Consider the following 14,888-nt stretch of genomic DNA (forward strand, 5'->3'; position numbering starts at 1 on the left):
TTCTGGAGTTAAATCTGTAAATTTCCAACAAAACGCTATCTGTCCCTGCCTACCGTCTGCTCTCCCTGACGCTGAATGATCCGAGCTTGGGACGTCGGCTCCTATATAAACTGGTATCACGTGTTTCGGCCAGCCAATCAGTGTAAGGCTAATAGCTAACATGGCTATGAAATTACACTGGAATTACTTACCTGAACGTTGATCGGCTGCTTAGGAGGCGCCAAACGTGCGTGGAGGAGACTCGAGCAATGCGACAAGCACACGTTGTATTCGGCTGAGTACCTCCACGTGCCGAGCATAGCGATGCTCGAGCCGAACCGGTACTCGGCCGAGCATGCTCGCTCATCACTAGTACTGATGAAAAAAATATCTAGAATATTTGTGATTACGAAGATATAGCACTATATTCTAGATATTCGTGAATTCTCGAAGTGCCAATATTCACAATAAAAATTTGCGATTAGAATATTCACGATCAACACTAATGTTCATCTGTGAATGTCTGCAAAAATAATTCAATAGACTTTGACATGGTTTCTTCATTATAAATTCTTAGGTGCAAAACTCATAATGGAAGTACAGTTGTGTTCAAAATTATTCAACCCCCACTGAAATTGAGTGTTTTGGCCAGTTTGACATTGATTTTGATCATTTCAGTCATCTTGTTTACAATTAAATCAAAGAGGCACTTGTAAGTCAGACAAATATAACATAACATTTATAATGAAATAACCACAAATGTCTTTTCTGTGCTCACATCATTATCAGTTTTATTCAACCCTAAAGTGACATTCAATCTTAGTACTTAGTACAACATCCTTTTCCAGTTATAACAGCTTTTAAACGTGAAGCATAGCTTGACACAAGTGTCTTGCAGCGATCTACGGGTATCTTCGCCCATTCTTCATGGGCAAAAGCCTCCAGTTCAGTCACATTCTTAGGCTTGCGCGCTGCAACTGCTTTCTTTAAGTCCCACCAGAGGTTCTCAATCGGATTTTAGTCTGGTGACTGCGATGGCCACTTCAAAACGTTCCAGACTTTTATCTGCAACCATGCTCTAGTGGACTTGGAGGTGTGCTTGGGATCATTGTCCTGTTGAAAGGTCCAACGTCTCCCAAGCCTCAGGTTTGTAACGGACTGCATCACATTTTCATCCAATATCTCCTGGTACTGAAGAGAATTCATGGTACCTTGCACACACTGAAGCTTCCCTGTACCTGTAGAAGCAAAACAGCCCCAAAGCATGATTGACCCGCCCGCCATGCTTCACAGTAGGCAAGGTGTTCTTTTCTTCATAGGCCTTGTTCTTCCTCCTCCAAACATAGCGTTGATCCATGGGCCCAAACAGTTCTAATTTTGTTTCATCAGTCCACAGAACACTATCCCAAAACTTTTGCGGTTTGTCCACATGACTTTTAAAATACTACAGTCGACTCTTCTTATTCTTTGGAGACAGCAAGGGGGTGCGCCTGGGAGTTCTGGCATGGAGGCCTTCATCACGCAGTGTGCGCCTTATTGTCTGAGCTGAAACTTCAGTACCCACATCTGACAAATCTTTTTTCAGTTCCTCAGCAGTCACACAGGGACTTTTCTCCACTTTGCGCTTCAGGTAGCGCACAGCAGTCGAAGTCAGCATCTTCTTTCTGCCACGACCAGGTAGCGTTTCAACAGTGCCCTTTGCCTTGAATTTGCGAATGATGCTATGGTGTCTCTTGGTATGTTTAACATCTTTGCAATCTTCTTATAGCCATTGCCCTTCCTGTGAAGAGAAATCACCTCTTCTCTTGTCTTCCTGGACCATTCTCTTGACTTCACCATGTTTGTAAACACACCAGTAAATGTCTAGAAGGAGCTGAGCATCACAATCCTTGTAAAATCTGCCTAGTTGGTGCTTATTATGCTTGATTGCTGCTCCTTGACATCCACAGGTGTTTTCAATACCTGATCGAAAACACTTGAATGAACCTCTGTTCTTAAGAGTGGTAGTCTTTAAGGGGTTGAATAATTGTGTCAATGAAGAAATCACAAAAAAAAAACATTTAATACTGTATTACAAAAACAATTGATGTCATTTTAGTTGCATTTGGTTCTTTAAAAAGTTCTTGTAAGATTTCATTCTGAACACAATTACAAATGTACACTAAATTCCCTAAAACCCTTTACAGCATTGGGGGTTGAATAATTTGGAACACAACTGTAAGACTCCATTATGTGTTTTATTGTGTTGTTCTAATAAAGTATATATTTTTTGCTTACATATGGTCCCTTTTTCTTTGGTGATCTGGGTATGCACATAGTGTAATAGGTTGTGATTTAATCAATATATGTGGGCCTCATAGGTCGTCTGTGTAGATTTTAGCTTTCTGGTAAAAAGGTTCAAATCTTTCACCCATCCAAATAAATCAAAGGAGTGGCTGGGGACAAATGATAATCCTTTTTTGAGGACATTGAGTTCTGCCTAAGTAAGTTCCCTATCTGATAAGTTGATGATCTGCAGATCATCAGAACTCGACGGTGAGGGGGCGTTAGGGCACATAGTTACTGCTCCTTCCGCTCACTCAGCAGGTAATCCGAGATAGGGAGACCTTGTCCTAAAAAATTCTATTCCTATTCTGAACACCTCTGCCCCTGCGTGATCTACCCCTATTACCCCTGCCCCTAGATGAGGGCCTTGGGTACTGTGGGTAAGATGTCGCCTCTGGGTCGGTTTCGCCCTCAGACGATGAGGGTTCTGTTTCACCCTCTAAGATCCTGACTGGTTTGGTATTATAATCAAATAGTCGACCCTCTCTAAAGTCAGTTGTATCACGCAAGTACTGAGAGTGTTTTCTTTCTTTGAGCTGTGCAGTGTATCTCTGAACTGCCTGCTCTAAGGCCTGTATTTCTTCACAATATCTGCTTCAGTAGACAACTTTTTAACTCCTTCAATCTGTTCCTGCAAGGCAATAGTGTTCTTTTCAAAAAGGAAGTGATCTATAAATATATATAGGGACCTCTACCTCTTCTATACCTCTCCTTCTGTGAATTTTGTGTCTTAACCTTTTATTCCCATAAGGTATGTACCTGTAACAATTAGATTTTAGGATGCTTTTAAAAATTTGCCATTTTTTGGCTCCATTATTTTTTTTTTTTTAGGCCTTTGTCCCAGTTAGTTGAATAATTGTGTCAATGAAGAAATCACAAAAAAACATTTAATACTGTATTACAAAAACAATTGATGTCATTTTAGTTGCATTTGGTTCTTTAAAAAGTCCTTGTAAGATTTTATTCTGAACACAATTACAAATGTACACTAAATTCCCTAAAACCCTTTACAGCATTGGGGGTTGAATAATTTTGAACACAACTGTACATGATGCTGATTTTAAAATAGGTAAAAATAATAAATAATGATGTACTCACATTCCAAATCCACTGTTGTTCCTACTGTAGGGATGACATGTCAGATCAATCTAATAACACTTTACGGTATATATATATATATATATATATATATATTTATATTACTATTCAGCGTGTGCACTCAAAACAATCACTTCAGCAATCCCATCTCTTTGATTTAGAGTTCAGCTCCAGCTTATTCTTTACTCGTAGATGCTTCTGATGTCATCGGAAAGAGCAATACGACATGTGTTGAGCTAAAGTAGCATGCATAATTTCTCTAATGAGGTTGGAGATGTCTTCACAACATAGTATTCTGTTATGTAAATTTAAGGCAAGTCTGTGAGCTGAAAATGTTTGCACTGCCAAATCATGCATAAGCGGCAATCTTGAAAATGTGAACAGCTTTAACAGAAATGTCCTTTTCAGTCTCATTATGCATTGAGTAGACAATTTAATTTACATTAAATAGGTAGCCTTGGCTTTAAGGACACAAATAGAATAGCTGTAAGGTAGGTAAAATTATTGTCTTTAAAAAAAAAATTCACTTGCTTTTTCCTTAATGTACAGTAATCATATTATTCTGAGAATGAACTTTCTTACAGCATTTGTGCAAAAAGTGCAAAAAGTGCAAAAACTCTCATGATTTGCAAAACAAGATGTACACAGTTGTAGTTTTTAATGTATTTTTTTTTCTACAGAGCTGCTTGATGGCTTGATTTTTGTGGGGTGACTTGAAGTTTTTGTAACATTTTGAGGTACATAAGACTGTTTGATTCTTTTCCATTTTAATTCTGTGTTTTTTGCCTTTTCGGTGGCGGATATGTAAAACACAGTAATTCTGGCATAAGTTTTTTTTTATGGCATTTAGAGCATTTTGTATGGCATATCATGAGAGATAAATTACATGAAAACTGTGTAGTTTGAGTTGTTACAGATATGGTGATACTAAATGGAGGGGAGGGGATTTATTTTTATTTTTTTACTTTAAGGTGTTTAAATAAAGGTTTTTAGATCACTTGTTTAAATAAAGGTTTTTAGATCATTTTTTTTCTGGGGTGATCGGCGGCCATTTTGTGACTTGTGGTGCGCCAGCACAAGCTATCACCAAGTGTATTTAACCATCAATAGTGTGGTTATTTTGTGCTATATCCTACATCAGCTGCAGGCTGAGCCTGTGTCACCGAAGTGCATTTAACCATCAACAGTCTGGTTATTTTTTGGCCATATACTACATCAGCTGCAGGCTGAGCCTGTGTCACCGAAGTGCATTTAACCATCAACAGTCTGGTTATTTTTTGGCCATATACTACATCAGCTGCAGGCTGAGCCTGTGTCACCGAAGTGCATTTAACCATCAACAGTCTGGTTATTTTTTGGCCATATACTACATCAGCTGCAGGCTGAGCCTGTGTCACCGAAGTGCATTTAACCATCAACAGTCTGGTTATTTTTTGGCCATATACTACATCAGCTGCAGGCTGAGCCTGTGTCACCGAAGTGCATTTAACCATCAACAGTCTGGTTATTTTTTGGCCATATACTACATCAGCTGCAGGCTGAGCCTGTGTCACCGAAGTGCATTTAACCATCAACAGTGTGGTTATTTTTTGGCCATATACTACATCAGGGGCAAGTTGAGCCTGTCACCCAGCGCCTAAAAAATAGACCTGACATTTCTATTCAACCAAATCTGTACTGTTTTAGCTGGTCAAGTTATTTGTAGTGACCGTAAAAGCACACTTTTGTTCTGGGTTGAAAAACTATTCCCAAATTTGCCATTCTCAAAATTGTGGTGAACAGGAACAATGAGGAAAACATCTAATAAGGGACGCGGACGTGGACATGGTCGTGGTGGTGTTAGTGGACCCTCTGGTGCTGGGAGAGGACGTGGCCGTTCTGCCACAGCCACACGTCCTAGTGTACCAACTACCTCAGGTCCCAGTAGCCGCCAGAATTTACAGGGATATTTGGTGGGGCCCAATGCCGTTCTAAGGATGGTAAGGCCTGAGCAGGTACAGGCATTAGTCAATTGGGTGGCCGACAGTGCATCCAGCACGTTCACATTATCTCCCACCCAGTCTTCTGCAGAAAGCGCACAGATGGCGCATGAAAACCAAGCCCATCAGTCTGTCACATCACCCCCATGCATATCAGGGAAACTGTCTGAGCCTCAACTTATGCAGCAGTCTCTTATGCTGTTTGAAGACTCTGCTGCCAGGGTTTCCCAAGGGCATCCACCTAGCCCTTCACCAGGGGTGGAAGAGATAGAATGCACTAACGCACAACCACTTATTTTTCCTGATGATGAGGACATGGGAATACCACCTCAGCACGTCTCTGATGATGATGAAACACAGGTGCCAACTGCTGCGTCTTTCTGCAGTGTGCAGACTGAACAGGAGGTCAGGGGTCAAGACTGGGTGGAAGACGATGCAGGGGACGATGATGTCCTAGACCCCACATGGAATGAAGGTCGTGCCACTGACTTTCAGAGTTCGGAGGAAGAGGCAGTGGTGAGACCGAGCCAACAGCGTAGCAAAAGAGGGTGCAGTGGGCAAAATCAGAACACCCGCCGCCAAGAGACTCTGCCTGCTACTGACCGCCGCCATCTGGGACCGAGCACCCCAAAGGCAGCTTCAAGGAGTTCCCTGGCATGGCACTTCTTCAAACAATGTGCTGACGACAAGACCTGAGTGGTTTGCATGCTGTGCCATCAGAGCCTGAAGCGAGGCATTAACGTTCTGAACCTTAGCACAACCTGCATGACCAGGCACCTGCATGCAAAGCATGAACTGCAGTGGAGTAAACACCTTAAAAACAAGGAAGTCACTCAGGCTCCCCCTGCTGCCTCTTCTGCTGCTGCCGTCTCGGCCTCTTCTGCTGCTGCCGCCGCCTCGGCCTCTTCTGCTGCTGCCGCCGCCTCACCCTTTTCTGCTGCTGCTGCTGCCGCCTCGGCCTCTTCCTCTGCCTCTGGAGGAACGTTGGCACCTGCCGCCCAGCAAACATGGGATGTACCACCAACACCACCACCTGCGTCACCAAGCATCTCAACCACACGGCAGCGTTCAGCTCTCCATCTCACAAACATTTGAGAGAAAGCGTAAATTCCCACCTAGCCACCCTCGATCCCTGGCCCTGAATGCCAGCATTTCTAAACTACTGGCCTATGAAATGCTGTCATTTAGGCTGGTGGACACACACAGCTTCAAACAGCTCATGTCACTTGCTGTCCCACAGTATGTTGTTCCCAGCCGCCACTACTTCTCCAAGAGAGCCGTGCCTTCCCTGCACAAACAAGTGTCCGATAAAATCAAGTGTGCACTGCGCAACGCCATCTGTGGCAAAGTCCACCTAACCACAGATACGTGGACCAGTAAGCACGGCCAGGGACGCTATATCTCCCTAACTGCACACTGGGTAAATGTAGTGGCGGCTGGGCCCCAGGCGGAGAGCTGTTTGGCGCACGTCCTTCCGCCGCCAAGGATCGCAGGGCAACATTCTTTGCCTCCTGTCTCCTCCTCCTCCTACTCAGCTTCCTCCTCCTCTTCTTCCACCTGCTCATCCAGTCAGCCACACACCTTCACCACCAACTTCAAGACAGCACGGGGTAAACGTCAGCAGGCCATTCTGAAACTCATATGTTTGGGTGACAGACCCCACACCCCACAGGAGTTGTGGCGGGGTATAGAACAACAGACCGACGAGTGGTTGCTGCCGGTGAGCCTCAAGCCCGGCCTGGTGGTGTGCGATAATGGGCGAAATCTCGTTGCAGCTCTGGGACTAGCCGGTTTGACGCACATCCCTTGCCTGACGCATGTGCTGAATTTGGTGGTGCAGAAGTTCATTCGCAACTACCCCGACATGTCAGAGCTGCTGCATAAAGTGCGGGCCGTCTGTTCGCGCTTCCGGCGTTCACACCCTGCCGCTGCTCGCCTGTCTGCGCTACAGCATAACTTCGGCCTTCCCGCTCACCGCCTCATATGCGACGTACCCACCAGGTGGAACTCCACCTTGCATATGCTGGACAGACTGTGCGAGCAGCAGCAGGCCATAGTGGAGTTTCAGCTGCAGCACGCACGGGTCAGTCGCACTGCGGATCAGACACACTTCACCACCAATGACCTGTGTGCCCTGTTGCGCTGTTTCGAGTACTCCACCAACATGGCCAGTGGCGATGACGCCGTTATCAGCGTTACAATACCACTTCTATGTCTCCTTGAGAAAACACTTAGGGCACCCAAAGCAGCTCGGGCCCATCACTGGTGCGTGGCTGGGGGGAAACACAGGACGATGACGATACGCCTCCCACAGAGGACATCTTGTCCTTACCTCTGGGCAGCCTGGCACACATGAGCGACTACATGCTGCTGTGCCTGCGCAACGACAGCAGAGTTGCCCACATTTTAACGTGTGCGGACTACTGGGTTGCCACCCTGCTGGATCCCCGGTACAAAGACAATGTGCCCACCTTACTTCCTACACTGGAGCATGATAGGAAGATGCGCGAGTACAAGCGCACGTTGGTAGACGCGCTACTGAGAGCATTCCCAAATGTCACAGGGGAACCAGTGGAAGGCCAAGGCGAAGGCAGAGGAGGAGCAAGAGGTCGCCAACGCAGCTGTGTCACGCCCAGCTCCTCTGAGGGCAGGGTTAGCATGGCAGAGATGTGGAAAAGTTTTGTCAACACGCCACAGCTAAGTGCACCACCACCTGATACGGAACGTGTTAGCAGGAGGCAACATTTCACTAACATGGTGGAACAGTACCTGTGCACACCCCTCCACGTACTGACTGATGGTTTGGCCCCATTTAACTTCTGGGTCTCCAAATTGTCCACGTGGCCAGAGCTAGCCTTTTATGCCTTGGAGGTGCTGGCCTGCCCGGCGGCCAGCGTTTTGTCTGAACGTGTATTCAGCACGGCAGGGGGCGTCATTACAGACAAACGCAGCCGCCTGTCTACAGCCAATGTGGACAAGCTGACGTTCATAAAAATGAACCAGGCATGGATCCCACAGGACCTGTCCATCCCTTGTGCAGATTATATATTAACTACCTCCCCTTAACAATATATTATTCTACTCCAGGGCACTTCCTCATTCAATACTATTTTTTATTTCATTTTACCATTATATTGCGGGGCAACCCAAAGTTGAATGAACCTCTCCTCTGCCTGGGTGCCTGGGCCTAAATATGTGACAGTGGCCTGTTCCAGTGGTGGGTGACGTGAAGCCTGATTCTCTGCTATGACATGAAGACTGATTCTGCGCTGACATAAGGCCAGATTCTCTGTTACGGGACCTCTCTCCTCTGCCTGGGTGCCTGGGCCTAAATGTGTGACAGTGGCCTGTTCCAGTGGTGGGTGACGTGAAGCCTGATTCTCTGCTATGACATGAAGACTGATTCTGCGCTGACATAAGGCCAGATTCTCTGTTACGGGACCTCTCTCCTCTGCCTGGGTGCCTGGGCCTAAATGTGTGACAGTGGCCTGTTCCAGTGGTGGGTGACGTGATGCCTGATTCTCTGCTATGACATGAAGACAGATTCTGTGCTGACATAAGGCCAGATTCTCTGTTACAGGACCTCTCTCCTCTGTCTGGGTGCCGGGGCCTAAATGTGTGACAGTGGCCTGTTCCAGTGGTGGGTGACGTGAAGCCTGATTCTCTGCTATGACATGAAGACTAATTCTGCGCTGACATAAGGCCAGATTCTCTGTTACGGGACCTCTCTCCTCTGCCTGGGTGCCTGGGCCTAAATGTGTGACAGTGGCCCGTTCCAGTGGTGGGTGACGTGAAGCCTGATTCTCTGCTATGACATGAAGACTGATTCTGCGCTGACATAAGGCCAGATTCTCTGTTACAGGACCTCTCTCCTCTGCCTGGGTGCCTGGGCCTAAATGTGTGACAGTGGCCTGTTCCAGTGGTGGGTGACGTGATGCCTGATTCTCTGCTATGACATGAAGACAGATTCTGTGCTGACATTAGGCCAGATTCTCTGTTACAGGACCTCTCTCCTCTGTCTGGGTGCCGGGGCCTAAATGTGTGACAGTGTCCTGTTCCAGTGGTGGGTGACGTGATGCCTGATTCTCTGTTATGACATGAAGACAGATTCTGTGCTGACATAAGGCCAGATTCTCTGTTACAGGACCTCTCTCCTCTGTCTGGGTGCCGGGGCCTAAATGTGTGACAGTGTCCTGTTCCAGTGGTGGGTGACGTGAAGCCTGATTCTCTGCTATGACATGAAGACTGATTCTGTGCTGACATGAAGCCAGATTCTTTGCTATGGCATGAAGAGACTGATTCTCTGCTGATGTGAAGCCAGATTCTCTGCTATGGGACCTCTGTCCAATTGATATTGGGTAATTTTTATTTTTTTTATTTTTATTTTAATTCATTTCCCTATCCACATTTGTTTGCAGGGGATTTACCTACATGTTGCTGCCTTTTGCAGCCCTCTAGCTCTTTCCTGGGCTGTTTTACAGCCTTTTTAGTGCCCAAAAGTTCGGGTCCCTATTGACTTCAATGGGGTTCGGGTTCGGGACGAAGTTCGGTTCGGGTTCGGATCCCGAACCCGAACATTTCCGTGAAGTTCGGCCGAACTTCTTGAACCCGAACATCCAGGTGTTCGCTCAACTCTAATTAGGATATGTTGGTAAAACCATTCAAAAAATAAAATAACGAATATCTCAACATAAGTCGAATATACGCACTACCAAATTAGAAGCACCCCTTGTCCAACATTTTACCAAATATGGTCATTCAGTTAGTCAGCTTTGATTCCAAGTCATCGACTGGATATCACCACCAAGACGAGGATGTAACCGTGAGCTGCGGTTACAGGAGAGAGAGATGTCTTGGATCCGACGCCTTAACACTCTTGAACCTCATGGTCTTAATAGAGATTATGTCTTAGACTAATATATCATCCTCTTCTTTTTTGTTAATTCCTCTATGTTAATCCTTTTCTATGTTTTTCTTTCAGGGCCAGAGCCGTCTAATAACAGGTGGCGACACCCGTGAAGCACGCCCTAGCCGTTGGTATATGTCCTATGTGATATCTATGCTTTAGCCATTGTACTGTATCTAACTCATTATTAATTTGTGATGTCACGTTATTGCAACATGCATGACATATATCCACTAATCTCATACTAGGGCTTCACATACTGTATATATAGGTAGAAGCATCTCTTGTGTCATTTCGATCCTATTCTTTTAGGAATTAATATCATTTCCCCCATATATTTAAGGATTTATGATATGTGCCCTTAAACACATAATGGCCAATCGAATCATCACATACTTGCTCTCTTCATTACACTTTTTATTAGTGTTACATGTTGACATTTCAGCATATACTACCATAAACTATCCCCCGATTGTAATATAGTCGCCACCGGTCATTTGACCCTTGAGCACACGCACATTCTGAGCATATCTTAAAGACCGTTCCTTGTCGTCTATCCCCGGCGCGCATGCGCCTACATTTGAGACATTACCTCAACTAAAATGGCCGACCTCTACCTCCCAGCACTTGTGCGCATGCGCGTACCTTCCGGCCTCTGTGCGCATGCGCATATATAGACAACACGTCATTCTACCAGGCCGGCGCCCAGCTATGACCTTCCCAATATCGCGAGATCATGAGCGCTACCCAAAAGGCACCTATTTAAAGCACTCCCAAACATTCTTCAGATATGCCGGCCTTCCATGCATCCGCTCACGCAACTAGGTAAGCTAAACAGGAGTAGATACTTCTCTCCTCAACTACTTTATACTACCTTTCTGACTGTGCTGCTACTTTATCTCCAGAGGGAACATTTCTTCCCTCTATACACATATATACGCATTTAGCATATAATGTGTATACACACTCTGGCCCCATTCCTTACACTCTTATCTTTTCTCCCTACTCCATTTGTTGTGCACTCTATTCTAGTGGTCCATTTTTGCTCTGATGCCTGATGTAATTAATACTGCATATTTTTGGTACATGATGTTTGTCAGCTATATGGCTGGATACAGTGCTTTAAGTGGGCCAAAAGAGGTGCCGGTACTCTATTAGGCGCCAGTGCTCCCCCCCCCTGCACATCAGACCCCCCCATCACACACATATATATTAGTTCCTCTATGTACCAGTACAGTACCCCCCCCACCACCGCACATTCGTTCCTCTCTGTACCAGTACCCCCCTGCACATCAGACCCCCCCCCCCCCACTCATCACACACACACACATTAATTCCTCTCTGTACCAGTACCCCCCTGCCAGGGGGGTACTGGTACAGAGAGGAATTAATGTGTGTGTGTGATGAGGGGGGGGTCTGATGTGCAGGGGGGTACTGGTTCAGAGAGGAACGAATGTGCGGTGGTGGTGGGGGGGGGTACTGGTACATAGAGGAACTAATATATATGTGTGTGATGGGGGGTCTGATGTGCAGAGGGGTACTGGTACAGAGAGGCACTAATGTGTGGTGGTGGGGGGGGGGTACTGGTAAAGAGAGGAACTAATGTGTGTGATGAGGGGGGGGGGTCTGATGTGCAGGGTGGTACTGGTACAGAGAGGAACGAATGTGCGGTGGTGGGGGGGGGTCCTGGTACATAGAGGAACTAATATATATGTGTGTGATGGGGGGGTCTGAGGTGCAGGGGCCCCCTACACATCAGACCCACCCATCAGACACATATATATTAGTTCCTCTATGTACCAGTACCCCCCCCCCCCACCACCGCACATTCGTTCCACTCTGTACCAGTACCCCCCTGCACATCAGACCCCCCCCCCCTCATCACACACATTAATTCCTCTCTGTACCAGTACCCCCCTGGGGGGGGGGGGGGGGTACTGGTACAGAGAGGAACTAATGTGTGTGGGGGGAGGGGGGGTGCCTGTCACTCACCAGTACTCTTCAGAAGTTGGATTCCAAAGCAAAGTCGATGTTCTTTGCTGCACCGTCCGACTCCTGACTCCAAGGAGGACCAGTCACTGGTCGCCGCACTGATCGCTCCTCAGTCACAGGCGCGCGGGAAGGAGTTGACGTCACCTAACGTGAGGTCAACTCCCTGCCTGCGCCAGCCTGAGCCGTACTCTGCAACGACCCGCCCCCCTCCACTAGCTGCCCAGCCAACGACATTAGGGAGGAGATACTGCCAGCTCTCCGCTGCGCTCCGGTACCGGAAACCCACGTACTGGGCGCACGGAGAGGTGCTGGTACTCTCCAGGGCAATTTTTGGAAGTGGCGGTACTGAGTACCGCCGCGTTCCGGCCCACTTCAAGCACTGGCTGGATACCCGTTTCATGGAACATATGAACTCCCATTAATAATCATGAAACCCTCCGCCTCCCTTCCCCCTCCTTTTTTGAATCAGGTTTTTTTGAACCATGTTTTTTGAATCATGTTATTTATGATTGTATTGCAACTAATTACTTGTTTTGAATCATGTACTCACAGAACCTTCTAATTTTGTAATCATGTCATTATAAATATTGTATGTATTCATACATATTTATTTGTTTTCTTTATTGTATTTCAACTAATTACTTGTTTGAATCATGTACTCACAGAATTTTTTGTAATCATGTCAATTGGAAATATTGTATGTATTCATACATATTTATTATTTTTTCTTATATTTTTTCTTTTTACATCAGCCTGATGAAGGGCATGCTTTTTGCCCGAAACGTTGCCTCAGTCCCAAAAAGGACCTCTATTTCCGGCAAATAAAAAGCATTAATCTAATACTGGAGTGCTGTCTAAATTATTCTAAAATTATTCTATAGTATAATACACTGTACTACTTATGTTGTACAGTGTATTATACTTTCAGTAGCCTTCTGACAGGCACTCTTCATTGGACCTCCGACTGCTGTATACAAGCATTGGCACCCCACAATCTCATTTGTGGCTGTGCAAATTGCTGCCAGAGGGAACCCCCTCCCTCTAAAACAACTTAGATTCTGTGGTTGTATTGATTGTGGCATGTACGGGGTTAAACAGCAGGTATTGGCACATCTGCCAATCTGGGCTGTTATAGCAGGAGCCCTGAGTGTCATACCAGAGCCAAGCTCCTGCTCTCTGCTGCAGGAAGACCTATGCAGCACTTATTCTAAGCCAATGTAAAAAGCAGGCAGCCTAAAATATGGCCCCTGAATGTATGCCATAAAAAAGAAATATTGTCTGTGATAAAGGGATTAAACCCTGTAAGTTACATTGATAGTTTTCTAGTATGTCTCACAGATGCTTGATCAAATTGAGATCTGGGAAATATGAGGGCTAAGTGTACACCATGAACTCCTTTTCATATTCCTCAAACCATTCCTGAACAAAGCAGTGTGGCAGGGGGCATTTTCCTGATGAAAGAGATTGTGGCAAAATAACATCTACATGAATGTTGAGGCTCAAGGACTCCCAGCAGAACTTTGCTTGGAGCTTCACACTCTTCTCCACTGGCTTGCCTACTTGGTGTGGTGTCATACCACCACCCAGGGCGTAAGTAACATACTTATGCCGAGGAATCCATGTTAAGTAAAAAGAAGTGGGATTAATCAGATTGGGCTTCCTTCTTCCCCTGCTTCATGGTCCAATTCTCATGCTTGCAAGGCCACTGTACTGTAGACACTTTCAGAAGTGGACATGAGTCAGGACAGGCACTCTGACCAGCCTGTGGCTACGTAGTCCATATGTACTAAATTTCCATACACGTGTGTTCTGACACCTTTTGGTTAACGTTCAGTCAGCATTAAACATTAAACGGAGGACACCCATCAGCATAACAAACAGAGTTGAAGCTGTTTTGTATGGAGAAACAGGCTAAAATTCCTTCAAGCTGATGTGCAGAAGTAATCAACAATTACTGGAAATGTTTAGTTGCAGTTATTGCTGCACAAGGGGATAACACCAGATACTGAATGCAAAGGTTCCAATATTTTTGCAACTCAAACACATGTGATATTGGATAATTTCCCCTCATATATAAAAACTAAGTCTAATATTTTTGAATGATTAATTTGTTTGATTTGGTTATGTTTAATACATTTTTGTAAAATCTAATGTAATTTGAGTTAAATTTTATGCAGACATATAGAAAATTCTGAAGGGGTTCACAAACTTTCAAGCACAATTGTATATATAACCCCAGTGCTGTCTTTTCAGTACCTCTTCTTTTAAGATCAGAAGAACAGAAAAAGATACAGTGATGTGAACTCTCCCTCAATTGTGCAATAAGTACAAAAAGGTGAATCTGTCACCTCTGTCAAGCCCTAATATGTACAGTAACATATGTATAGAATACCTTCTTCTAACTCCAGAGCAGTAACTTGTATTTTGATATACACCAGCCATGGAATGCATTGAGAGGACTCCAGTACATGCATACATAATAGAGAAGACTCCAGGAGAAGTCCTCTCTATGCAGTCCGCGGCCGGTGTGTGCTTGCATAGAAGAGGAATGGGTTGGCATATCGACATATAAATTACTGATCTGGAGTCAGCAGCAGGTATTCTATAAA

Source organism: Bufo bufo, chromosome 5, assembly GCF_905171765.1.
Source record: "Bufo bufo chromosome 5, aBufBuf1.1, whole genome shotgun sequence".
NCBI classification, from domain to species: domain Eukaryota; kingdom Metazoa; phylum Chordata; class Amphibia; order Anura; family Bufonidae; genus Bufo; species Bufo bufo.